This window comes from Neophocaena asiaeorientalis, unplaced genomic scaffold, assembly GCF_003031525.2.
Source record: "Neophocaena asiaeorientalis asiaeorientalis breed wild unplaced genomic scaffold, Neophocaena_asiaeorientalis_V1.1 scaffold130, whole genome shotgun sequence".
NCBI classification, from domain to species: Eukaryota; Metazoa; Chordata; class Mammalia; order Artiodactyla; family Phocoenidae; genus Neophocaena; species Neophocaena asiaeorientalis.
The window spans coordinates 1,815,775-1,842,905 of record NW_020173397.1 but is presented as its reverse complement, the minus strand read 5'-3'; the positions used below and the strand labels follow the sequence as shown (position 1 = coordinate 1,842,905).

The 27,131-nt window shown below is 37.9% G+C and overlaps 1 protein-coding gene across 1 annotated transcript in view; it reads left to right on the top strand.

The window, feature by feature from the left end:
* The window catches only part of ARL8B (ARF like GTPase 8B), a 56,505-nt gene that overhangs the window by 16,982 nt on the left and 12,392 nt on the right, over positions 1-27,131 (top strand).

Genomic DNA, 27,131 nt, shown 5'->3' with positions numbered 1-27,131 from the left:
CCCCCCCCCCGCCACTTTTATTTTGGCCTACAGTACAGTTTTTATCTCCCGGTGTTCCTTTTCCCTTACATGACACTGTCTTACACATTGTTTAGGTCCCAGATCTGTGAAACCTTGCCCCAGCTCTTCTCCCAGGCAAAGTTAATTGTCCCTTGCTCTGTTGTCATAATGCTTTGTTCAGAATTGTATTTGAGCCAGTTATCTGTTCATCTGTCCCTGATTCCAGACTGTAAACTTACTTATTATTATTTATGCCCCCTAAGTGTAGCTCTGGGCCTGACTCAGTAGGTGCTTCATAATTACTGACTTAATAGAGTGAAGCAGAGTCAGGTCATGTATGTTGGGTCAGACAGGCCTAAATTTGAATTCTAGATCTGTCAAAGCTCTGTGATGCCCTCAGAATTTTAGTTTGCTCATTGGTGATGTGGGAGTGAGACTAGGTACCCCAGGGACTCATGGTATGAGGTAAGGTAATCAGCACAATCCCTGGCATATAGTGAATGCTCCATAGTTAGTAATTATCATTGTGCTTGATGTGATGTTTGGGAATTAGGGCAGGGGCATGTGCTCCATTTAGATGGTAGGTGAAATGGAAACCCCTCACTCCTCAAGTGAGCACTGAGTAGGGATTCAGTTTCAGTGGGGGATGAAAGGCTCCTGAGTGTCAGGGTAGAGGTGTAATGGGTGCTAGGGACCAATTTCTGATTCTTGATGAAGGTTTTCCATTATTGTGAGAGAGAAACTAAAATAACAGACTGTCCTTTGCCGTAATCCACTGTAGATGTGCTAGGATGTTTAGAGCAACCGTTTGAAAATTTTGCTGGTTTATTTGGTTTGTCTTCCTGTTTGTACATTTAGTTGTGGTTACTGGTTTTGGCTTGGTGGGAGAGCTTCTGGTTGCTCTAAGTTGGTATTTTACTGCACATGCTAGTAGAATACTAGCATAGTATCTGTTTACAGCCTCTCAATTGACCATTGAGTGTGTATTTTGTTGTTGTTGCTTTTGAGCATCCTAACGTTGCCTTCAAGCTTCTGGACAGATGATGACCCTTGCTTATTTATCAACAAATAACCCTCAAATGCCTGAAGTATTATATTCAAGTAGTGAATAACATTAGGGCTTTGAAGTTCAGACTTGGATTCAAATCCCAGTTTTGCCACTATTTATAGCTGAGTGTGTGACCTTGACACCTTGACCTCTAACTTCCATTTCTGTAAAGTGAGGCCAATAAATCAAATGGTGTTGTGCTGCTATGGTTATTTTTATTGTTATTAATAGGGTAAGCCAGCAACATGTATCCTAGCTAATAACTAATGTATTCTTGATGCAGTAATCACATATAACTGGAAAATATTCTTGTTACTTTCAGCCTCTTTCTGCACTTTCAGTTCCCTGCCAAGCTCCCCGCCCGGATGGTAGTAAGTGGGGTTGTAGACAGCTACTGAATTAATAATGATGTTAGCATCTCAGAAGGCTCTGCAGTTTGGAACCTGAGCAGTGTACAGTGACTCAGTGTTTCATGACTGTCCATCATTTAAGAGCTGAGTTTCAGTATGAAGCAATTCTGATTACACTGACTGGGCTAATGGAGTAACTTTACAGTGTTTAATGTTTCTTTGGGGACACCCAGGGAGCCAGAGGGTGAAAAATAGCCATTGAGAGAGAACGTATTCAGATCATTTTGTGCAGCCATGCCACTGTACTGCCAAACTGATAAACATTGAATAAGAGATGCCTCCGCTGATACACAAATAAATAGATAGCTAAAAGAATTGATGTATTTTAGTTTAATATGTTTTTAGGGAATTATTAACTTTAATATTTAAAAAAGTAAACAGCGCTACTAAACATTTTACAGTGGGGGAAGACAAAGCAACCCACGTGATGTTATTAGTGGAGGAGATAAGTTTGTAAATCCACAAGGCCAGAAAATGTTACAAGTAGGCAGTAAAGGACTAATAAATTAAAATCCATGTTTTAATGTACCCTAATGATAGGTCCCACAGTTTGCTTTCTCCAGAGTCTGACATCAGAATTGTGTTTATAAACATTTTCTTGCCTCCACTACTTCTGTCAAGAATGCCTAGGCTAGGGCTTCCCTGCTGGCGCAGTGGTTAAGGATCCGCCTGCCAATGCAGGGGACGTGGGTTCAAGCCCTGGTCTGGGAAGATCCCACATGCTGCAGAGCAACTAAGCCCTTGCGCCACAACTACTGAGCCTGCACTCTAGAGCCCATGAGCCACAACTGCTGAGCCCGTGTGCCACAGCTACTGAGCCTGTGCTCTAGAGCCCGTGCTCCGCAACAAGAGAAACACTGCAATGAGAAGCCCGCGCACCGCAACAAAAAGTAGCCCCCGCTTTCTGCAACTAGAGAAAGCACATGTACAGCAACGAAGACCCAATGCAGCCAAAAATAAATAAATAAGTTAAAAAAAAAAAGAATGCCTAGGCTAGTCTTTAAATGATAAGGGAGGATTGCCTATCTGTTTTATGAAATAATTGTGGAGCATGGTTTTAGTAGCTTCATTTATCTTCCAGATGGAAACGAGAACTGATGAGAGATCACGCATATGCTGTCATCAGGCAAGATATGGTGTAATCCTAGGTTACATTTAGAGGATTTTTCATTCTAACATTTAAGGGTTTCAAGTAGCAATAGTAGTCATGGATTAAGTTCTAAACTAGGAGATGGTTTCTTGGTACCTTCTAAGTAATGTCTTTGACATTTGTTTGATTGCAGATCTAAAAAGCCACTAATGGATATTACAGTTTCAGTGAGCAGTGAAATTTGTTTGCCTGGAAATAGATTGAGGCATACTCAGACAATTGTGCAAAACGTTGCCAACAGTTAGATTTCTTCATGGCCTGGAAAAACTCCTGTATAACTTCCCTTAAAGAAGTGGAGCTGGGTTTCCCTGGTGGCGCAGTGGTTGAGAGTCCACTTGCCGATGCAGGGGACACGGGTTCGTGCCCCGGTCCGGGAGGATCCCACATGCCGCGGAGCGGCTGGGCCCGTGAGCCATGGCCGCTGAGCCTGCGCATCCAGAGCCTGTGCTCCGCAATGGGAGAGGCCACAACAGTGAGAGGCCCGCATACCGCAAAAAAAGAAATGGAGCTGAACAGGAAGCAAAAGTAGTTAATGGATGATATTAGATCTGGGAGTTCTGAATGTGTCAGTTCAGTTCCTACAGGGTGTCCTGTCTAAGAGAAGTTAGGGGAATATGCGATACAGAGCTCGCGGGGCTCCTAGTGACCTTCTTACTCATATTCTTTCAGAGGTGGCAGTGGTCATGGCATCATCTTCCTATACAGGATGTGATAGCTTGTTTTCTTCACTTTGGGGACCATGTGTGGCAGTTTTAAATTTAATGCTCTTTTGGTGCCTCAGGAACTAAGCTTCATGGATAAATTCCAACACAGATTGATCTTGTCTTTATTTCTCTATTTAGAGAACATTGGAGCAGGTTTTCACACTGCTTAAAACTGAAATGTGAGTACAGTCAGAAGAGAAAAGACACCCTTGGGGAAGCAGCTGTATGTGTGGAACTGATTTGTTGTATTCTGAAAATTAGAATAAATGGTTCCTGGGATACCAGGAACTATCGAGGAGTTATCACCAGTAACCTCCTGGCAGGGGGGCTTGGCATGCTCCCACTCCGCTACCCTTCCCCACCAATCTCTGTCTGGGCCTAGAGATTTCTATTTAAGAAGATTTAAAATTACTTATTCCATTTCTTTAATAAATAGAGGACTGTTGAAGGTTTTCTTCCTTGGTAAGTTTTGATAGATTGTAACTTTTAAGGAATTGGTCCATTGCACTGGAGTTGTTGAATTTGTGTGCATAGAGTTCATAGTATTTCCTTATTATCCCTTTAATGTCTGTAGAGTTTAGTGATATCTCTTCCTTCATTGTTGGTATCCATAATTTTTGTCTCCTCTTTTTTCATTTGTTAGTTTATCAGTTTTATTTATCTTTAGAGAACCAGCTCTTGGTTCCATTGATTTACTTCTATGGATTTTCTGTTCAGTGTTATTAATTACTGCTCTTACTATTTTCTTCTGCTTGTTTTGGATGTATTTTGCTCTCCCTCCCCCCTCCCCAGTTTTATTGAGATATAATTGACATAAGCACTGGGTAAGTTTAAGGTATACAGCATAATGACTTGACTTTCATATATTGTGATGAAATGATTGTCGCAAGTTTAGTTAATACTCATCACCTCTAGATACAAAAAAAAGAGGAAAAATTTTTTTTTCTTGTGATGATAACTCTTCGTATTTTACTCTCTTAACAACCTTCAAATATACCGTACAGTAGTGTTAACTATAGTCATCATGTTGTACATATCTTTTCTTTTTCTAAGTTGTTAATTTGATACCCTTCTTTAATATAAACATTTGAGTCTTTGAATTTCCTTCTAAGCATTGCTTTAGCTGCATCCCACAAATTTGGATGTGTTTTTGATTTAGTTCCTTGAGACTTCCTCCTTGCCCCATAGATTATATATAATCAAGTATTTGGTTATTTCCAGATACTTTTGTGTTAATTATTTCTAGTTTAATTCCATTGCAATCAGAGAACATACTTTGTATGACTTGAACCTTTTAAAATTGCCTAAGTGTTGTTTGATGGCCAGCATATGGTTTATCTTGAATGTTCCATGTTTACTTGAAAATAGTGTATATTCTGCCCTTTTTGAGTGGAGTGTTCTATAAATGTCAATTAGAGCTAGTTGATTGTTGGTGATGTTAACTTCTGCACCCTTGCTTGTTTTCTTGCTATTTGTTCTATCAGTTAAGAGAGGAATCTTGAAGTCTCTATAATTGTGGGTTTATTTCTCCTTTTAGTTCCATCAGTTTTAAATTTATTTTGAAGCTTTGTTGTTAGGTGCATACATGTTTAGGATGTTATATGCTCTTGGTGAATTGATTTATCATTATTTAGGGTCCCTCTTTATCCTTGGTAATTTTTCTTGCTCTGAAGTCTGTTTTGATATTAATATAGCTACTCCAGCTTTCTTTTGGTTAGTCATTGCATGGTGATACTCTTTCTAGCCTTTTCCTTTTAACCTACCTCTGTCATTATATTTGAAGTGGATTTCTTTTTTTTTTTTTTTGCATTACGCAAGCCTCTCACCGTTGTGGCCTCTCCCGTTGCGGAGCACAGGCTCCGGATGCGCAGGCTCAGTGGCCATGGCTCACGGGCCCAGCCGCTCCGTGGCATGTGGGATCTTCCCGGACTGGGGCACGAACCCGTGTCCCCTGCATCGGCAGGCAGACTCTCAACCACTGTGCCACCAGGGAAGCCCTGGATTTCTTGAAGATAGCATATAGTTGGGTCTTTTTAAAAAAATGTATATTCCAACAGTCTGTCTTTTAGTTGGTGTGTTTAAACTACTTACTTTTACTGTAATTATTGGTATGTTTAGATTTAGTTCTACCATTTTGTTTGTTTTGTTTGTTTCCTTTGATTTTTGTTCCCTTTTTCCTCTTCTGTTTTCTATTCATTCTTCAGTATTTTAATTTATTGAGGTTTTGACTGTTATCTTTGTATGGCTCCTTTAGTGGTTATTCTTGGGATTAAAATATACATACTTTACCTAGTTTACCTGAAATTAGTACATTATCACTTCATGTGGAATGTAGAAACCTTAACCACCATATAGGTTCGTTTAACTTTTTCCCTTTATGTTGTGCTTGTCATATCATATCTACATACATTGAAAATCATACCAGACAATGTTGTAATTTTTACTTTCAACCATCAAACATTTTATAGTAAAGAGAAAGTAAATACTTTATCACATTTACCCAGATATTATCATTTCTTTTGCTTTCCTTTAATTACTGAAGCTCTAGGTTAGTTTCTTTTATGGCTGAAGAATTTCATTTAGTATTTCTTTTAGAGCATTATCTGCCAGTTGCAAATTCTTTTAGTCTTCTTTCCTTTGAGGATGTCTTTATTATCTTCATTCCTAAAGGATGTTTTCCCTGGATATAGTGTTCTAGGTTGACAGTCCTTTTTTTTCACCCAGCCCTTTTGAATAAGCATTTATTATTTGTGATGAGAAATTCATAATCATTCAAATTGTTATTCTCATGTCATATATCATTTCTCTCTGGCTACTTTCAAGATGTTTTTCTTTGTCTTTGGTCTCAGCAGTTCAATTATGATGTATCTGGGTGTGGATTTCTCTGAGCTTACCCCACTTTGGGTTTGTTGCATTTCTTGAATCTGTAAGTTTGTCTTTTGGCAAATTTTGAACATTTTCAGCCATTTTCTCTCTCTTTTTCTTTATTGTGTAATTGACGTCGAACATTATGTTAGTTTCAGGTGTGAAGTAAAATGATTCAATATTTGTATACATTGCAAAATGATTACTACAGTAAGTGTAGTTAACCTCTGTCACCTTACATAGTTGCCAAGAAACTGTTTTTCTTGTGATGAGAACTTGAAAGATTTACTCTTAGCAACTTTCAGATATTTAATATAGTATTATTAACTTTTGTCACCATGCTGTACATTATATCCCCATGACTTACTTATTTTATAACTGGAAGTTTGTAACTTTTGACCCTTTCACTCATTTCTCTTACCCCCCATCCCGCATTTCTGGCAACCAGCTGTTTGTTCTCTATCTATAAGCTTAGTTTTTTTGCTGTTTTGTCTTGTTTTTATATTCCACATATAAGTGAGAGCTTTTAATATTTGTCTTTCCTTTGTCTGACTTTTTTTTCACTTAGCATAATACCCTTGAGGTCCATCTGTGCTGTTCCGAATGGCAAGATCTCATTCTTTTTAAAGACTGAATAATGTTCCATTGTGCGTGTGTTTGTATGGGTGTGCACGTGTGTATATGTCTATTAATCTGTCACATTTAAAAACTTTTCATTCGACACTGGACACTTAGGTTGTTTCCATATTTTGGCTGTTGTAAATAATGTTGCACCGAACGTAAGGATGCATATATCTTCTTGGGTTAGAGTCTTCATTTGCTTCAGATAAATACCCAGAAGTGGAATTACTCGATCATATGGTAGTTCTGTTTTTAATTTTTTGAGGAACCTCTAGACTATTTTCCAAAGTGGCGCAAAGTGCCAATTTACATTACCACCAAGAGTGCACAAGGGTTTCCTTTTCTCCACATGCTTGCCAAAGCTTGTTATTGCTTGTATTTTTGATAATAGCCATTCTAACAGGTGTGAGGTGATATTTTCTTGTAGTTTTAATTTGCATTTCCGTGATGATTAGTGATGCTGAGCACTGTTTCATGTACCTGTTGGCTATCTGTATGTCTTCTTCGGAAAAATGTGTTTTCAGATCTTCTGACCAGATTTTAACCAATTGCTTGTTTTGCTAGCTTTTGAGTTGTATGAGTTCTTACATTTTGGATATGGGCCCTTTATCAGATACATGATTTACACATATTTTTCCTATTTGGTAAGTTGCTTTTTCATTTTGTTGATGGTTTCCTTTGCTGTGCAGAAGCTTTTTAGTTTGATGTAGTTTCACTTGTTTATTTTTGCTTTTGTTGCTTTTGGTGTTAGATTAAAAAAATTGTCACCAAGACCTGTGGCAAGGAGCTTAGTGCCTATGTCTTCCAGGAGCGTTATGGTTTGAGGTCTTTTATGTTCAAGTCCTTAATTCACTTTGAGTTAATTTTTTTTAATATGGTGTAAGACAGTGAGTGGTACAGTTTCATTTTTTGGTCAGTGAACCTGGACCACTATCCAGTTTTTTGGTTGTCCAGTTTTCCCAATGCCATTGATTGGAGTGACTGTCTTTTCCTTATTGTATATTCTTAGCTCCTTTGTCATAAATCAGTTTATTTCTGAGTTCTCTATTCTCTTCCATTGATCTTTGTGGTTTTTTTAGGCTCATACAATACTGTTTTGATTACTGCAGCTTTGTAATAGAGTATGAAATCAGGTAGCATGGTGCCTCTAAATTTGTTCTTTATTCTCAAGATTGTTTTGACTCTTTGAAGTCTTTTGTGGTATCATTCTTTTTCTCTTATTCTTGGATTTCAATGACATGAATGTTAGACGTTTTTATAGTCTTATGGATCCTTGAGACTCTGTTCATTTTTTCCCCCAGTCTTTTTTTCTGTTTCTTTCAGCTTGGAATAATTTCTCTTGATCTATCTTCAACTTCATTGAGTTTTTTTCTGTCACCTCCATTCTTCTGTTAGCCCATCCATTGAGGTGGTTTTGGTTTTTTTGTTTTGTTTTTGTTTGTTTTAAATTTTGGTTATTGTATTTTTCAGTTCTAAGATTTCCACTTGGTTCTATTTTATGGCTTTTATTTACCCTCTGAAACTTTCTTTCCATTCATTTCAACAGTGTTTGCCCTTCTTGGAGTATGGTTATGATAGCTAGTCTTTGATATTTCCATTATTTGTGTTATCTTGATGTTGGCATCTGTTCAGTGTCTTTTTGCCTTGCTACTTGAAATTTTCTTAATTCTTCACATATTCAGTTATTTTGGACAGTTTGAATATTATGAGACTCTGGGTTTTGTTTAAATTCTTTGGAGAATGTTGATTTGTTATTTTGTTTTAGCAGGCATTTGGCCCAGTTAGGTTCAGGCCACAAGCTCCAATCAACCTTCTTTGGTCTTTGGTTCTTATGTCAGTCCAGTTTGCAGTAGTACTGTTTGGATCATTCCTGCCTGTATGCTACTGAGGGGATTAACCAGAAATCTGGCTAGTGGTCTACTTCATAGTTTAGTTCTCAAGGCCTTTGTTTAGGGTCAGACCCACATATCACAGTTTGAGGGTGAGCCCAGGAGTTCAGATACAACTTATGGGGTTCATTTCCCTAGTCCCTTTCTTTATGAATCTCCCTGATACTGACTCATAGGGCTCTCCCCCTCCCCGTTTCCTGATCCTCTGGCTATAAAGTTGTGGGTGGTTGGATGGAGTCAGTCTCTTTGCTTTGCTGTGCCCTTCGCTCAACTGAATCGCTCAGGAGCTAAGTGGTAGGAGAGAGAATAAAGACCAAAGAAAAGAAAAAAAAAAAAACAGGGATTTCTCCCTCTATCACCCCCAGTGCTCTTCTCATCCGCCCCACCCCCAAGTACTTTCCACAGTTGCTATGGTTAGAGAAGATTCCTCCTCTCAAGGTACTTGCTTGGCCATAGCTGCTGTTAGGTGCTCACAGCTTCAAGACTTGGTTTGTCTGGGGGCTATGGCAGGAGAAAGGATAAAACCCAGGGCATTTCTCCCACTTTCTCTGTTGACTCTTCTCTAAGCTTTTTCTGTTCATGCTTGGTATACATTTCTGGCAATTGGGCTGCCTTTGATCCAGGCTCTGGGAGATTGAAAGGGAAGAAAAAAAAGCAAAGAAGCAACTAGGAAATAGCATCAGATTGCTTATGTTGTGGTTTTTGTTTTTTTTGAGGATATATTTATTTAAAAAAATTTTTTTAATAGATGTTTATTGGAGTATAATTGCTTCACAATACTGTGTTTCTGTTGCACAACAAAGCAAATCAGCCATATGCACACACATGTCCCCATATCCCCTCCCTCTTGAGCCTCCCTCCCATCCTCCCTATCCCACCCCTCTAGGTCATCGCAAAGCACCGAGCTGATCTCCCTGGGCTATGGTGCTGCTTCCCAGCAGCCAACTATTTTACATTCGGTAGTGTATATATGTTGATGCTACCCCAGTTTCGCCCTCCCACCCTATGTCCTCAAGTCCATTCTCTGTGTCTGCCTCTTTATTCCTGCCCTACAACTAGGTTCATCAGTACTTTTTTTTTTTTTTAGATTTTATATATATGCCTTCGCATACGGTATTTGTTTTTCTCTTTCTGACTTCACTCTGTATGACAGACTCTGGGTCCATCCACCTCACTACAAATAACTCAATTTCGTTTCTTTTTATGGCTGAGTAATATTCCATTGTATATATGTGCCACATTTTCTTTATCCATTCATCTGTCCACGGACACTTAAGTTGCTTCCATGTCCTGGCTATTGTAAATAGTGCTGCATTGAACACTGTGGTACATGACTCTTTCTGAATTATGGTTTTCTTAGGGTATATGCCCAGTAGTGGGATTGCTGTGTCGTGTGACAGTTCTATTTTTACTTTTTAAAGGAACCTCCATGCTGTTCTCCATAGCGGTTGTATCAATTTACATTTCCACCAACAGTGCAGGAGGGTTCCCTTTTCACCACATCCTTTCCAGCATTTATTGTTTCTAGATCTTTTGATGATGGCCATTCTGACCAGCGTGAGGTGAATACCTCATTGTAGTTTTGATTTGCATTTCTCTAATAATTAGTGATGTTGGGCATCTTTTCATGTGCCTCTTGGCCATCTATTTGTCTTCCTTGGTGAAATGTCTATTTAGGTCTTCTGCCCATTTTTTAACTGGATTGTTTGTTTTTTTGATATTGAGCTCCATGAGCTGTTTGTATATTTTGGAGATTAATCCTTTGTCTGTTGTTTCATTTGTGAATATTTTCTCCCATTCTGAGGGTTGTCTTTTTGTCTTGTTTATGGTTTCCTTTGCTGTGCAAAAGCCTTTAAGTTTAATTAAGTCCAGTTTACTTGTGTTTTTATTTCTCTTACTCTAGGAGGTGGATTAAAAAAGATCTTGCTGTGATTTATGTCAAAGAGTGTTCTTCCTATGTTTTTCTCTAAGAGATTTGTAGAGTCCAGTCTTAACATTTAGGTGTTTAATCCATTTTGAGTTTATTTTTGTATATGGTGTTAGGGAGTGTTCTAATTTCATTCTTTTACATGTAGCTGTCCAGTTTTCCCAGCACCACTTATTGAAGAGGCTGTCTTTTTTCCATTGTATGTTCTTGCCTCCTTTGTCGTAAATTAAGAGATTGCTTGTGTTTTGAGTTCTGATTTCGTTGTCTAATCTACCTGCTACACTTACTTTCAGAGTTCTCAGTTAGCTGCTGCATGCATTCTGTCCATGGTGTTTAGTTACATTCAGTGGAAGGGACAGGGTGGAGTGTGTTTACCTAATCTTAACCAGAACACTGTGAACTACTTTTTAACATCACATTTCTTGGACTCTATGCGATGCTGATAGCAAATATTCAATGCTTCCCCTGTACCTGTAACCAGTGCCCGAAACAGGCATTGTTCTAAATGGTGTATGTATTTTAAATCATTTAACTTGAGGTAGAGACTTGGTTATCTTCATTTTACATTTGGAGAAAGTGAGTTTTAATAAAGACTAGGCTTTTGGTTTTTTTTTGGCTGCATCGGGTCTTCGTTGCTGTGCACGGGCTTTCTCTAGTTGCGGCGAGCAGGGGCTACTCTTTGTTGCGGTGCACAGGCTTCTCATTGTGGTGGCTTCTCTTGTTGCGGAGCATGGGCTCTAGGCGCACAGGCTTCAGTAGTTGTGGCACACGGGCTTAGGTGCTCTGTGGCATGTGGGATCTTCCCGGACCAGGGCTCAAATCTGTGTCCCCTGCAATGGCAGGGGGATTCTTAACCACTGTGCCACCAGGGAAGTCCCCTCTTATTTTGTTTTAAAAGAGTTCAAGATTCATTTTACCATTTGTAGGTTACAAGTTGTGATTTCCATCACAGTGTTTTTCTTAAGACTAAAAGGCTTTTGTTATGTATGTAACTCATTGATGTGTAGCATTTGGTTGGTTTTAGGAATCCCCTTTTTAAATTTAATAATAGAAGCCTATTTTAGGATTTGAAGGAAAGTTTTTCTTTTTATAATTTTTTTTTGAACAAGCTGTACATGCACACACAGAAGGGCATACAGTGAAAAATAAGTCTCTTTCCCATTTTAGTTCCATCAATACCCAGTTCTTCCCAGAAAGAGGGAAAGAAACTTTTAAATATAGAAAATAACTTATTTTGTTCAGTATAACTGACGTATAGCACTGTATAAACTTTTAAGGTGTACCGCATAATGATTTGACTTATGTACATCATGAGATGATGACCATAATAAATTTAGTGACATCTATCATCTCATATAAAATTAAAAGAAAAAAATTCCCTTAGAACGCTTAGGATTTACTCTTTTAATAGTTTTCATATGTAACATCAACATTATAATTCATTATATTAATCATGTTGTACATTACATCTCTAGTACTTCTTTATCTCATAACTGGAAGTTTGTACCTTTTGACTGCCTTTATCCAATTCCCCCTCCCCCCACCCCTCACCTCTGGTAGCCACAAATCTGACCTCTAAAAAGAGTGTTTGTTTTTGAAGTATAATTGACCTGTAATACTATGTTAGTTCCTGATGCACAGTATAGTGACTTGATATTTCAGTACGTTACAAAATGATCATACCGTAAGTCATCATCTGTTACCATATATACTTATTACATTATTATTAACTGTATTCCCCCACGCTTGTACATTTCATCTCCATGAGTCATTTATTTTGTAACTGGAAGATTGTACCTCTTAATTTTCCTCAGCTGTTTCACTCATCCCCTCCACCCTCCTCCTCTCTGTTTTCTCTGTATCTGTGGCTCTGTTTCTGTTTTGCTACGTTCATTTGTTTTGTTTTTTAGGTTCCACATATAAGTGAAATCATACTGTATTTGTCTTTCTCTGTCTGACTTATTTTGCTTAGCATGATATCCTCTAGGTCCATCCATGTTGTCACAAATGGCAAGATTTCATTCTTTTTTATACCTAGTATTCCATTGAATGTATATATATCTATACACATGCACGCACATATCACACCCATCACACCCACATCTTTTTTATCCATTCATCTATTGGTGGGCACTTAAGGTTGCTTCCTTATCTTGGATATTGTCAGTGATGCTGCAGTGAACATGGGGTGCATATATCTTTTCGAATTAGTGTTTTTGTTTTCTTTGGAAAAAACCGAGAAATGGAATTGCTGGATTGTATGGTAATTCAATTTTTGATTTTTTAAGGAACCTCCATACTATTCCATAGTGGCTATATCAATTTATATTCTCACTGACAGCACACAACAAGGGTTCCTTTTTCTCCACATCCTTGCCAGCACTTGTTATTTGATGTTTTTTGATAATAGCCACTTTGACAGGTGTGAGGTGATATCCTATTGTGGTTTTGATTTGCATTTCCCTGATGATTAGTGATGTTGAGCATCCTTTCATGTGTGTGTTGGCCATCTGTATGTGTTCTTTGAAAAAATGTTTATTCGTGTCCTCTGCCCATGTTTTTTTTAATATTTATCTCTGCTGTTGAGGTCTTAAGATTAGCACCTTTCAACATTTTTATTTATTTATTTATTTTTACATTTATTTTTGGCTGTGTTGGGTCTTCGTTTCTGTGCGAGGGCTTTCTCTAGTTGTGGCAAGCGGGGGCCACTCTTCATTGTGGTGTGCGGGCCTCTCACTATCGTGGCCTCTTATGTTGTGTAACACAGGCTTCAGACGCACAGGCTCAGTAGTTGTGGCTCACGGGCTTAGTTGCTCCGCGGCATGTGGGATCTTCCCAGACCAGGGCTCGAACCCATGTCCCCTGCAGTGGCAGGCAGATTCTCAACCACGGCGCCACCAGGGAAGCCCTGCCCATTTTTAATTGGACTGTTTTTTGATGTTGAGTTTTATGAGTTCTTTGTATATTTCGGATATTAAATCCATATCATGTTATCTTCTCCCATTCAGTAGGCAGCGTGTTTGTTTTGTTGATAGTTTCCTTTGCTGTGCAAAAGCTTTTTAGTTTGACGTAGTCACATTTGTTCAGTTTTGCTTTTGTTTCCTTTCCCTGAGGAGACATACCCAAAAAAATACTGCTAAAGACTGATGTCAGGGGACTTCCCTGGTGGTCCAGTGGTTAAGACTCAACTCTCCCAATGCAGGGCGCCCAGGTTTGATCCCTGATTGGGGAACTAGATCCCATATGCCCCAACTAAAAGAGTCCTCATGCCGCAACTAAAGATCCTGCATGCCTCGACGAAGATCCCGCGTGCTGCAACTAAGACCCAGCACAGCCCAATAGAAAAATAAATATTTTTTTTAAAAAAACTGATGTGAAAGAGCATATGGCCTATGTTTTCTTGTAGGTGTTTTATGACTTTAGTTCTTACACTTAATGTAGCTGTACAGTTTTCCCATCACTATTTATTGAAGAGGCTATCTTTTTCCCATCATGTATTCTTGCCTCCTTTGTCATAGATTGATTAATCTAGTGTGAAATCCAGCAAAGGGCATGTGTGCCCATGGTGCCGAAAGCCAAACTCTGATAGTGGTAGTTTGCAGCAAAGTAAGGATATGTTGCAGGATGCCAGCAAGGGAGTAGGAGGCAAGCCTCAGATCCACTCCAACTTGGTCTTTGAGTTAGTTTTTTGTTTTTGTTTTTTTAAAGGGGGGAGAGCAAAGAAGCTGGGATTAATCATTGTCATGGGACATTTCTTACTTGAAGTTTTGGGAGTTTGGTTTATGAGTATCTGCCAAGTGGTCCATGGGTTGGGGGTCTGTTAGCTCATCTTGCCCTGGAGAACAACCTGAGTTTGTACGTTATTGATGGTATGATGATATCTATGATAGCAGTTTTAGTACATTATCGATGTCATTGACAACAGCTGTTTCAGTCATCCAACTGGTTGATTAGTATTAAGTTAGCACAGCATTGAGGTCAGAGGAGACAAGAAAGGGAATAAAGTATAGGACAGAGAGATTAATGATAAACTTGGTAAGGGAACTTAGTTTTAGGGAGACTCAGTTTCAAGTGTGGGTTCATTTCTGGGCTCTCTGTTCTGTCCATTGATCTATGTGTCTGTTTTTCTGCCAGCACCATACTGTTTTGGTTATTGTAGCTCTGTAGAATAGCTTGAAATCAGGTAGTGTGGTATCTTCAGCTTTGTTCTTCAAGATTGTTTTGGCTATTCAGAGTCTTTTGTGTTCTTATACAAATTTTAGAATTATTTGTTCTACTTCTGTGAAAAGTGCCGTTGGTATTTTGATAGGAATTGCATTGAATCTGTAGATTATCTTGGGTAATATGGTTATTTTAACAATATTTATTCTTCCAATACATGACCATGGTATATCATCTTACATCTTGTGTCATCTTCCATTTATTTAATCAGTGTCTTACAGTTTTCTGAGTACAGGTCTTTTACCTCCTTAGGTAGGTTTATTCCTAGATATTTTATTCTTTTTGATGCAGTTGAAAATGGGATTTTTTTTTCTTGCTTTCTCTTTCTGATAGTTCACTGTTAGTGTGTACAGACACAATAGATTTCTATATATTAACTTTGTATTCTGCAATTTTACTGAATTCATTGATGATTTTTTTTTTTTTTTTTTTTTTTTTTTTGGCGGTCCGTGGGCCTTTCACGGTTGTGGCCTCTCCCGTTGCGGAGCACAGGCTCCAGACGCGCAGGCTCAGCGGCCATGGCTCACGGGCCCAGCCGCTCCGCAGCACGTGGGATCTTCCCAGACCGGGGCATGAACCCGTGTCCCCTGCATCGGTAGGCGGACTCTCAACCACTGCACCACCAGGGAAGCCCGATGAATTTTTTTTGATGGTGTCTAGAATTTTTTATATGTACTATCGTATTATCTGCAAACAATGGCAGTTTTACTTTCTTTCCAGTTTGGATTCCTTTAATTTCTTTTTATTGTCACTTTCTTTATGAAAAGGTATTTGTTACAAAGGAAAGTAAAACTAAAAAAAGTAGTCGAATTGTCTAGAGACCAACCAGTAGTAATAGTATCAATGCCTGAAAATGTGACTTGTATGCTAATTCCCCTGACCCTCATGCTTCGGACTTCAGAACCTGCTTCATCCTACATGTAGAAGATTAGTAGACTTTTTTCATATAAAGATACAAGTATTTATTACAGATTTATAGTGGGCTCTTGATGTTCATGGGAAATACATCCAGACATGTTAATGACTTGACAAGTTAGCAAATACTGTATTTGCTAAAGCTCTCCAGCACTGATTTCTTTTGGGGCCCTTTTTTCATTGTTATTGCATCATCAGAATTTCTGACTGAGTGAAGATGCTGCACTGTGGTGTGGTTGCCCAGTGATTGAGTAGGATGCTTACTAGCAGATTGTTCTATAGACTAGCAAATTAATTTTCTTCAGCAGTTATTGGATGTAGATTTAGTAAAACCATTACTAATGTGCTGTTAATGAAAGTCGTAGTGAACATAGGAAATAGTCATTAGAGACCTTTTGAAGTGAATTTCCTTCAGGAATAGAGGTTAGCAGGAATGAGAGTTTTCAGGCTCCTAATTGAAATTGTGGGTTTGAGAACATTTTAATCCTCAGACTTGTCTTTGTTAAGGAGATTGCTGCATAGTAGCTCTATTGGTATTAGCAGGCAGTAGGGATTAATTAGTTGCTTGAAATGAGTTGAATTAGAGTGACAGGCATTTAATTAGTTCCCTATGTCATTATGCTTAGTAAAAAGTTTTTTTTTTTTAATTCGGCTGTGAACTTCAATTAATTTATTTTATTTATTTTTGGCTGTGTTGGATCTTCGTTTCTGTGTGAGGGCTTTCTCCAGTTGTGGCAAGCGGGGGTCACTCTTCATCGCGGTGTGCGGGCCTCTCACTATCACGGCCTCTCTTGCAGAGCTCAGGCTCCAGACGCGCAGGCTCAGTAGTTGTGGCTCACGGGCCTAGTTGCTCCACGGCATGTGGGATCTTCCCAGACCAGGGATTGAACCCGTGTCCCCTGCATTGGCAGGCAGATTCTCAACCACTGTGCCACCAGGGAAGCCCGCTTAGTAAAAAGTTTTTATCTAAAGAATTCTCATCTGTTATATTCAGATTTCATAGTTTCGTATCAAAGAAAACATAGTGTCTTTCACCTAGTTTTAATGTTGCTACCTGAAAATAACTTTTAATTCATCTTGCTACTATTTGGGGTGCATAGATAAAACCTAACCAATAGTTAACTTTAAAAATAAACTATTCACCTGAAGTCCCTCCCAAGGCAAAACTGATTGCTTGCCAAATTACCATAAATTTACCATCAAAAAAGAACAAAACAAAAAAACCTGGCAATTTCAATCCTAAAACCTGGAGACTTGCCTAACTGGACCCTTTAAAGGAGTGGTCTTCAGTCCACAAGTATATCAAGAGTGCGTCTGACAGCAGAGAGACAGTTCTTGAGTGGTTTATGAGGATCAGTATAGCAGTTAAGGGTTAAATATTACATATTATGCATCCGAGTGGGTCTGGGGCCTTAAATATCACTCCTTCAGAGAGGCTTTCCTTGGGTACCCAGTCATCCTGCATTATCTCCTCTGTAGGATATATTTGTTGTGTGATGTTATTATATTTGTTTCCTAGTTACTTTTCTTTTCCTTTTCTCTGTTGTTGAATAAGTGAGTGAATAAATGAATGAATAAAGGCAGGGGCACAGTAGCTTTGTGGGTTGATAAAACCATAAAGGAGGGGTGAACAATAATAGGTGTTTGTGAATCATTACAATACAGATTCATTATCTGTGTCTGCTGTTGATGATTGGATCATCTGCGAAGCAGGCTTTTATAATTGGCCTGCCGACATTAGAACATCTAGACCAGAGTTTGTAAATGCCTAGCAGGAGAGCCGCAAGCACGTCTCCCTCATCTGTGTGGATAACACAGATGAAAGAAGAGCACAGCACTCACTGTGCCCAGGTGGAAGCCGCTGCCAGTCAGTTTGAGTTGGCAGACCAGATGGAAAACATTGGCATCTAGACCACAGTCTACACGGGGGCCTGTCCGTGCCAGAATCTAGGGATGCCTTTATCTTTTTGGCTAGTGCTTTTTGAAGAGTTAGAAGTTTTTTTTGAGTCAGTATTGTTGCAAATTACGCCATTTTTTGAAGGGTAATCCTGGAACTTTATGATTCTGTAGAAAGTTTTTATTACTTAATTTGCTTCAGAAAAATAGCTCTTCAGTTTGGTTTATTTGGAATGATGGCCCATTTTCAGAATCTGGGCCATTTGGAGATGAGAGGCCTTAATTGATTATGCCCCTAAGAAACCTAACATTTAAAAATTTTGCATGCTACTTAATTTTTTCTGGTAAGGACTGAAGAGAATCCCTCCCTCTCAGAACAAACAAAAAACACAAACAAACCCACTGGGATTCTGAGAGACATTATTCCTTGGTTACTAATATTTAAATCTCAAATGAATCTTAACATGTGCTTTTAAACTGACATCCTGTGGGAAGGAATTTTGTCTGTAGTTGGAAGTAACTCTGGCACATAAAACTGAGAACAAATTACTGTCTTTTGGGAAGTTATTTAAGGAAATGTCCAAAATGTTCTAAAATAGAAAATGAACATTGTATGATCCTTGAAATACTGCTGTAGTGAATGATCTTTTCTAGCCCCTTAAAAAGAGGTTGTAGGGAGATATCCTTAGATACGATGTATGTGTTCACAGTGGTAACTACTGTATGAAACGTTTAGAAAGAAAAGAAGAAGAATATGTGTTAAGTGGGACAGTTTTCCCCAAAAGTAAGAGGAATTTAGACTTGGAAGAGCACACTATGTTTAATTCATTTCCCAGCTTATAAATAAATATTAAAACATTGGAGTAGATTTTAAAATGCCAATTTTAAAGCTCAGAGGCATTTTCCTTATACTGAAACTATAAAACATGGATTTTTCTATTAGAAGACATTTGTAAGTTAGTATTCTTTTAGAATATTAAAGGACAAAACAAGATTAGCAATGACTTGTTCCTGAACTAGTTGTCATAATTCCTTGTGATTGAATGTATTCATGAATTTCACTACTATTGTAGTAGGTAATTTATCTTCTAATTCTAGTTGTGTCCTAGATATGATATACAAGAAGATGGTATTCGATTATTCCATTTAAGAAATCTTTTATTTGGAAACAATTTCAAATTTACAGAAATTTTGTGGGAATAAAAGCATTCCAAAAAACATTTATATACCCTTTATTGAGGCCAAACATTTTACCTCATTAGCTTTATCATTCGTGCACTGCGTGTGTCACCTGAGGTAAGTAAGGTCTATGCACCATGGCCCTTATTCCTAAATACTTAAGTTTGTGTTTTCTAAGCTTAGGAATATTCCCTTGCATAACTAATTTAGTTGCCAACTTCATTATGTTAGAAAATGATACCTCACATTTTATCTCTTCCTGTTTTGTCACTTGACCCGATAATGTTGTTTATAGTGTTTTTGTTCTCCAGTGCAGGATCCAGTCTAGGGTCAGCCACTGCATTTAGTTGTCCTGTCGTTTTAGTCCCCTCTATCTAGTCTGAAACATTTTTACAGCCTTGATCTTTTATGACATTGACATCTTTGAAAAATTACCCTCCCTCCCCCGCCTTTTTAAGAGAACGTTCCTCTGTTTTGGATGTTTCTTCGTGATTAGATTATGAAGAAAATATGTTAGAAAATGATAACCTCACATTTTACCTCTTCCTATTTTGTCACTTGACCCGATAATGTTGTTTATATTGGTTTTGTTCTCCAGTGCAGGATCCAGTCTAGGGTCAGGTACTGCATTTAGTTGTCATGTCTTTTTAGTCCCCTCTATCTAGTCTGAAACATTTTTACAGCCTTGATCTTTTATGACATTGACATCTTTGAAAAATTACCCTCCCTCCCCCGCCTTTTTAAGAGAATGTTCCTCTATTTTGGATCTTTCTTCATGATTAGATTTAGTTTATGCATTCTCAGCTGAAATACTATATGGGGGATATTGTGTCCTCGTAGTAATACTTCTGTAGGCACATGAAGTCCATCTGAGAAGCCCATGTGAAGTCAAGATGTTGTCTGATTTCTCCATTGTAGAATTGCTTGTTTTTCCCTCTGCAACTGATGCGTAGTTTGTGGGGTACACTTTAAGATCATGGAAATACCCTACTCCTCATCAGAAGTTCCCCTAGATCTACCTTTCATTTTAAATAACTTCAGTAAAAAATAGGTTGCCATTTTTTTAACTTTTGTAAATTGAAATAAAAGAGCAATATTATCAGTAATTCTACTTATTAGTGAAATATAAGAAGCCTAATAATGCTACAAACTAGGAAAATGGGTATTGATAATAACAGTTTTCCATTTGAATTAAAAGTTCTTGGAAAGCAAAATGACTAACTTGTGTATTTATTGGCCATGTCTTCTCACTTGTCAAGTGTGTAAATTTTGGCGATTAAACAATTGAGTCATAGTGTGAGATGACCACTCTGCTTAACATGCGAAAGTAGTTTCTTTGGCTGAAAGGAGAAATTTAGTATGAGTATTTTGTTGTGCTCTTTATTTCATTCTTTAGCTTGATAACTAAAGCCTTAAAAAATAAAAAGATTCTTAGAGAAAGAAACTGTGAGACATTTGTCAAAGCAGGTATTTTTCCACTTGTGTTTAAAGTTTATTGAATTGGATTGGACTGCTACTACAGAGGAACGGATTAAGCAAAAAGAAACTTCTACTACCATGTTGTTAATAGCTTGATTTCCACATTTGTTCATTTAAAAGAGCAACGGTAAAGTCTAATCTGTTCCATTTGGAGTCCCTACTTTAAAGTCCTGAAATGTATGAGTATTTCACTGTGTTCTCACTAGTGTCAGATATCATGGTATATAAGCAGCCAGTGCTGCATGGTACATCTCTGTACATTAACCTGTTTACAAAGAATAGACCCCTCCCCCATTCTTACTGTCTTAGAGTACACTCAATGAAGTGTCCTTTCACTAATACAGGTCCCCTGCCTCCTGTTTTCTGCCTTCGTGGTGTTAACTTTTGCCTTGGTTGTTCTCTTTCCTTCCCCTTTTCTATTTGTCTCATTCCTACGATCTGCAGTAATAAATTTAGGTCAGCTCTGTTTGCTGAAGTTGACACTAACAAAACTTTATGGGACAAGGTCTGCTTTTAGCCTTTGGTATACTAATGAATTTTTGGAGAAAAAAAAAAGAGCCACATTTTTCCTACTGCTGTAGGCATTCATCTCTTAACTATATTTTAAATGAGAGGCCTATGAATAAAACATAAAACCATAAATGTTAGAGCTCGAAGTGATTTTGGAAATACTCTTCCAAGTACCTTTTTCTCTAGTAAGAAAGCTTAGTCTTGAGGGTAAGATGACTTGCATGTGGTTAGTAAGTAGTGTAATTGGTTGTAAGATTCCTGGACCTTGAGATAGTCTTTTTTTTCTACCATTTTATTTTGCTTCAATTTTATCTTGTCCGAAGCCAGATTCCAAAGATGCTACCTTGTGACTTTGGGTACACATTGATAACTGCAGTTCTGTCCACTGTCACAAAATCACAGTGAGTGCCACTTGTGATCTTGAATTTGTGTTATTAAGAGAAGGTCAGTTTATGTTTCATATCCTATTTAGGAAGACAGGTATGAAAGCATATTTTTACTTCTCTTCACAGATCTTAAAAATGATGGGACTTTGAGCAAATGACTTAACCTATCTTTGCCTTGGTTTTCTCATCTGAAAAATGGGCATAATGCTACTTACTTCATAGGGTTGTTATAAGGATTAAGTAAGTTAATACTGATTAATATTTACTAAGTACTTAAAACAGTGCTTCACATTATTTAAGTGTTTGTTAAAATAAATAGCGTGATTCACAAGTAAGTAGTACTTTTTTTTTTTTTTTTTTTTGGGCGGTACGCGGGCCTCTCACTGTTGTGGCCTCTCCCGTTGCAGAGCACAGGCTCCAGACGCGCAGGCTCAGCGGCCATGGCTCACGGGCCCAGCCGCTCCGCGGCATGCGGGATCTTCCCGGACCAGGGCACGAACCCGTGTCCCCTGCATCGGCAGGCAGACTCTCAACCACTGCGCCACCAGGGAAGCCCAAGTAGTACTTTTAAAGCATCTACTTGTTTCCTGAATTGCTAGTCTCAACCTAGTGGCATTTTGACAGCATAGAAATAAATTCTGTTATTTAGAGCACAACTGCCAACTTAGTGGTTTAGTTATTCAACACAAACTTTGAAAAGTGACGATTAAGATTTGATACGAAGAAAGAAGTTGAAAATGCTTCCAAGTCTGTAAAGTTGTTATACCACAGAATCCATTCATAAAAGCTAATGAATGATTTTTGAACATTTTGCTGTACTCAAGACATTTGGGGATTAAAAACCCGAAGATTTGATTACCTAATTTTCAGCCATTGCAGATTAGCAGTGCCAGGTGAATTAGGGAAAGTTATTGTTAACATCTGCCAGCAGTGAGAAGTAATGGTGAAGAGAGAGATGAACATTTATGAAAGTTCAGGGGCAGCCGTGTATACTACAGCCCCCTACATCATTTCATCATGGGCTGGTACTATAATTGATGGTCGTAATCATAAAATTTTACTACCAGAAGGGCCCTTAAGGGTTATCAAATTTAGTTTTGCTTTTTTAAAAAAAATATTTTAAGTATTTTCACTTTTTTTTTTGGGCCACACTGCGTGGCATGTGGGATCTTAGTTCCCCAACCAGGAATAGAACCTGAGCCCCCTGCAATGGAAGCACAGATTCTTTTTTTTTTTTTTTTTAACATCTTTATTGGAGTATAATTGCTTTACATTGTTGTTTTAGTTTCTGCTTTATAACAAAGTGCATCAGCTATACATATACATATATCCCCATATCCCCCCTCTCTTGGGTCTCCCTCCACCCATCCCTATCCACCCTCTCTAGGTGGTCACAAAGCACCGTGCTGATCTCCCTGTGCTATGTGGCTGCTTCCCACTAGCTATCTGTTTTACATTTGGTAGTGTATATATGTCAGTGCTACTCTCTCACTTCGTCCCAGCTCACCCTTCCACCCTCCCCTTGTCCTCATATCCATTCCCTACGTCTGCGTCTTTATTCCTGTCCTTCCTTTAGGTTCTTCAGAACCTTTTTTTTTTTTAGATTCCATATATATGTATTAACATACGGTATTTGTTTTTCTCTTTCTGACTTACTTCACTTTGTATGACAGACTCAAGGTCCATCTTTTCTTCCAGTCCAAGAACATGGTATATCTCTTCATCTGTTTGTATCATCGTTAATTTCTTTCATCAGTGTCTTATAGTTTCCTGCATACAGGTCTTTTGTTCTTAGGTAGGTTTATTCCTAGGTATTTTATCCTTTTTGTTGCAGTGGTAAATGGGAGTGTTTTCTTAATTTCTCTTTCAGATTTTTCATCATTAGTGTATAGGAATGCAAGAGATTTCTGGGAAGCGCAGATTCTTAACCACGGGACCGCCAGGAAAGTCCCTAGTTTTCTATTTTTACAATTTGTAAAATAAGCCTGAAACACCAAGAACACATTAAATCATGTTCCATAGACTGTGAGAAGTTAGCCAAGTATGTATTTCATTTTAGAAAGCTTTCTGTGCTTTTTTAAAAGTTTTGTTATCTAAAAACTTTAGCTACAATTTCTGGCTGCTTTATTATGTATAGCACCTTTTCCTAATATACTAAATAAATGAAGCATTATCTCATACACACCTCTCCTCAGATATTAATTAAAGCCTATTACAGTTCACAATGGCGATCTGTAAGACATGTAATCAGCAACTATTGAGCTATGTGACCTTGGGAATTTATTTCTTGTTCTGTGAAGTGGTAGTGATAATTGCTTCCCTTTACATCATACATTTCTAAAAAATGTAAAACACACAAAACGTTAAAATTACCATCTTAACTATTTTTGGGTGTACAGTGCTATTAAATACATTCACATTTTTGTGTAACCATCACTGCTGTCCATCTATAGGACCTTTGATCTTCCCAACCTGAAATTCTGTACTCAGTAAGCATTAACTCCTTGTTTCCCCCTTCTCTAGCCTTTGGCAAGTACCATTCTATTTTCTGTCTTAATGAAATTAACTACTCTAGGCTCCTTATTTAAATAGAATCATGAAGTATTTGTCTTTTTTCTGACTGCCTTACCCTTAGCATAATGTCTTCAAGGTTCATCCACGGTGTAGCATGAATAAGGTTGGGTTTTTTTAATGTCTTTGTTGGAGTATAATTGTTTTACATTGTTGTGTTAGTTTCTGCTGTATAACAAAGTGAATCAGCAGTACGTATATACGTATATCCGCATATCCCCTCCCTCTTATGTCTCCCTCCCACCCTCCCTGTCCCACTCCTCTAGGTGGTCACAAAGCACCGAGCTGATCTCCCTGTGCTATGCGGCTGCTTTCCCCTAGCTGTCTGTTTTACATTTGGTAGTGTATATGTGTCAGTGCTACTCGTCCACTTTGTCCCAGCTTACCCTTCCCCCTCCCCATGTGCTCAAGTCCATGAATAAGGTTTTTAAGGCTGAAAAATACTGCATCGTAGGACTAGACCACACTTTATCTGCTCATCTGCAGGTGGACACTCAGGTTGCTTCCACTTTGTGGCTATTATGAATAATTCAGCTGTGAACGTGGTTATACAAATATTTCTTCAAGTTCCTGCTTTCATTTGGGTATATACCCAAATGAACTGGAATTGCTGGATCATGTGGTAATTCTATTTTTAATTTTTTGAGGAACTGCCATATTGTTTTTCATTCTCCAGCCCCTGACAGCCACTGATATTTTTACTGTTTTCATAGTTTTGACTTTTTCATAATGTGATATTGTTGGAATCATACAGTATGTAGTCTTTCCACATTGGGTCTTTCATTAAATACGCATTTGAGGCTTCTCCATGTCTCTTGTTGCTTAATAGCTAATTTCTTTTAGTACTGAATAATACTGCATTGTCTGGATATACCAGTCTATCCATTCACTTATTGAAGGACATCTTGGTTGCTCTCAGGTTTTAACACTTATAAATAACGATGCTGTAAGCATTTATTGTGTGAGCTTTTGTGTGGACTTAACTTTGCAGGTCCTTTGGGTAAATACCAAGGAGTGTCATTGTTGGATTGTATGGTAAGAGTATGTTTGGTTTTGTAAGAAACTGTCAAAGTGTCTTCCAAAGTGGCTGTACCATTTTGCAAACCTATCAGCAATGACTGAGAGTTCCTCTTGCTCTACATCCTCATCAGCATTTGGTGTTACCAAAGAATACCAGATTTGGGCCACTCTTATTGCTTTGTGGTGGTATCTCATTGTTTTAATATGCATTTCTCTGGTGACACATGATGTGGTGCATCTTTTCATATGCTTATTTGCCATCTGTATATCTTCTTTGATGAGATGTCTGTTAAGATCTTTGGCTCATACTTTAATTGGATTGTTTGTTTTTGTACTGCTGAGTTTTAAAAGTTCTTTGTATATTTCCCATAACAGTCCTTTATAGAATATCTTTTGCACATATTTTTCTCTTATTTTGTGGCTTGTTTTCCGAGTCTCTTGGCATTGTCTTTTGCAGAGCAGAAGTTTTTAATGAAGTTATCTTATTATTTCTTTCATAGATTATGCCTTTGGTTTTGCCTTTGCCCATTTTCAGGTTATATTTTTTGTTCTTGTGTTATGGCTAGTTATGATATATGTAGTTCTGATATCATGACTAGATCTTCACACATATAAATCGTATATGTGAAAGTTGTGAAAATTATAATGTCTGTATGTATAAATAAAGTAGTGATTATGGTTGTGTTAACTTTCTTCCTTTCTCTTCTTTCCATCCTTTTATTTCTTTTTTTCTTTTTCTTTTTCTTTCTTTCTTTCTTTCTTTCTTTCTTTCTTTCTCTCTCTCTCTCTCTCTCTCTGTCTCTCTCTCTCTCTCTGTTTCTCTGTCTCTCTGTCTGTCTCTCTTTCTCCTCTCTCTGTCTCTCTGTTTCACATTTTTTTTGAGATTAGCCCAAACTCCACTGAACAGGAGGGGAAAAATTTTTTAAGTAGAACACTTTTGGGGTTATGTAGAAGAAATTAATTTGTAAAATTGGAATTCATTGTGCTTGGTACAATTGGTACTTGTAGACAGTTTTGGAATGAATGTGTGGCAAACAATTGGCCAGTGTTAGGGCCTTGAAAATAGTTCCATTTGTTTAATTACTCCCATGTTGATATATTTCATAATCCCTAATAAATAAGAAACCACTTGAGAAATAAACATTTGGCAAATAAAATATATGAATATGTAAATATATAAAATCTCTGTCAATTGTGACTCATTAGGTCTACTTCATAATTGCAGTCAAAATAAAGAATATGGCAAGAAAGATGGAAGACCTGTTAGGAGAGAATTACGACACCTCACTCAACGATACAAGGGATTTGAATGTTTGAGTGGACAAACCATGTGCCTAGGTGGAGAGACTTGGTTAAGTATCAAGAGTTGATAAAGGGCAGTTAGTATTTTAACAGAATTATTAATTTCTAAAGTTTATTTCAAATGCGAGAGATGAAACACATTCCTGAACATTCCAACTTCTTGATCTGCTATATAGAATAATATGTAGGCTAAGCTACAGTAATTCATGTAGTCCTAATTTATTTCCAATTAGAAATAAACAGACTAATGGAAAAGAATTGAAGACTCAGATATAGAACTGTCTCTATATGGAATTTGGCATATCACATCAATCTAGTTAGGAAAGTGTGGATTTTTAAATTAGGAGTGAGGGCATCCCTGATGGCGTAGTGGTTAGGAATCCGCCTGCCACTGCAGGGGACACGGGTTGGACCCCTGGTCCAGGAAGACCCAACATGCTGTGGAGCAACTGGGTCTGTGCGCCACAACTACTGAGCCTGTGCTCTAGAGCCCCCCAAGCCACAACTACTGAGCCCACGTGCCACAACTACTGAAGCCCACGCACCTAGAGCCCATTCTCTGCAGCAAGAGAAGCCACTGCAATGAGAAGCCCGTGCACCACAGCGAAGAGTAGCCCCAACTCGCCGCAACTAGAGAAAGCCTGTGCACAGCAAAGAGGACCCAACACAGCCAGAAATAAATAATAAGTATAAATACATAAATATTAAATGAGGAGTGAGGTGATTATAGGTTATACATTTATAAAAAGGACCTTTCTTGCATTGTATAATCAAATCCTAGATGGGTGAACATTTTAAATTTAAAAATATAAATACTCTTAGAAGATATTTAATTTTAGTCCTCTGACAGGAAAGTCAGAAACCAAAAAGAGAATATAATTGATTATGTAAGGGAGGATCATGTTCCTGAAGAAAACATTTTATAAGCCTTGTTAAAAGACTGACTCAGAAAAGCAGCAGTGAATTTTAACAGTATTGTCAAAATAATTTCAATCCTAAAAATAGAAAACTTTGAACTTTTACTTCTGATTTACTTGT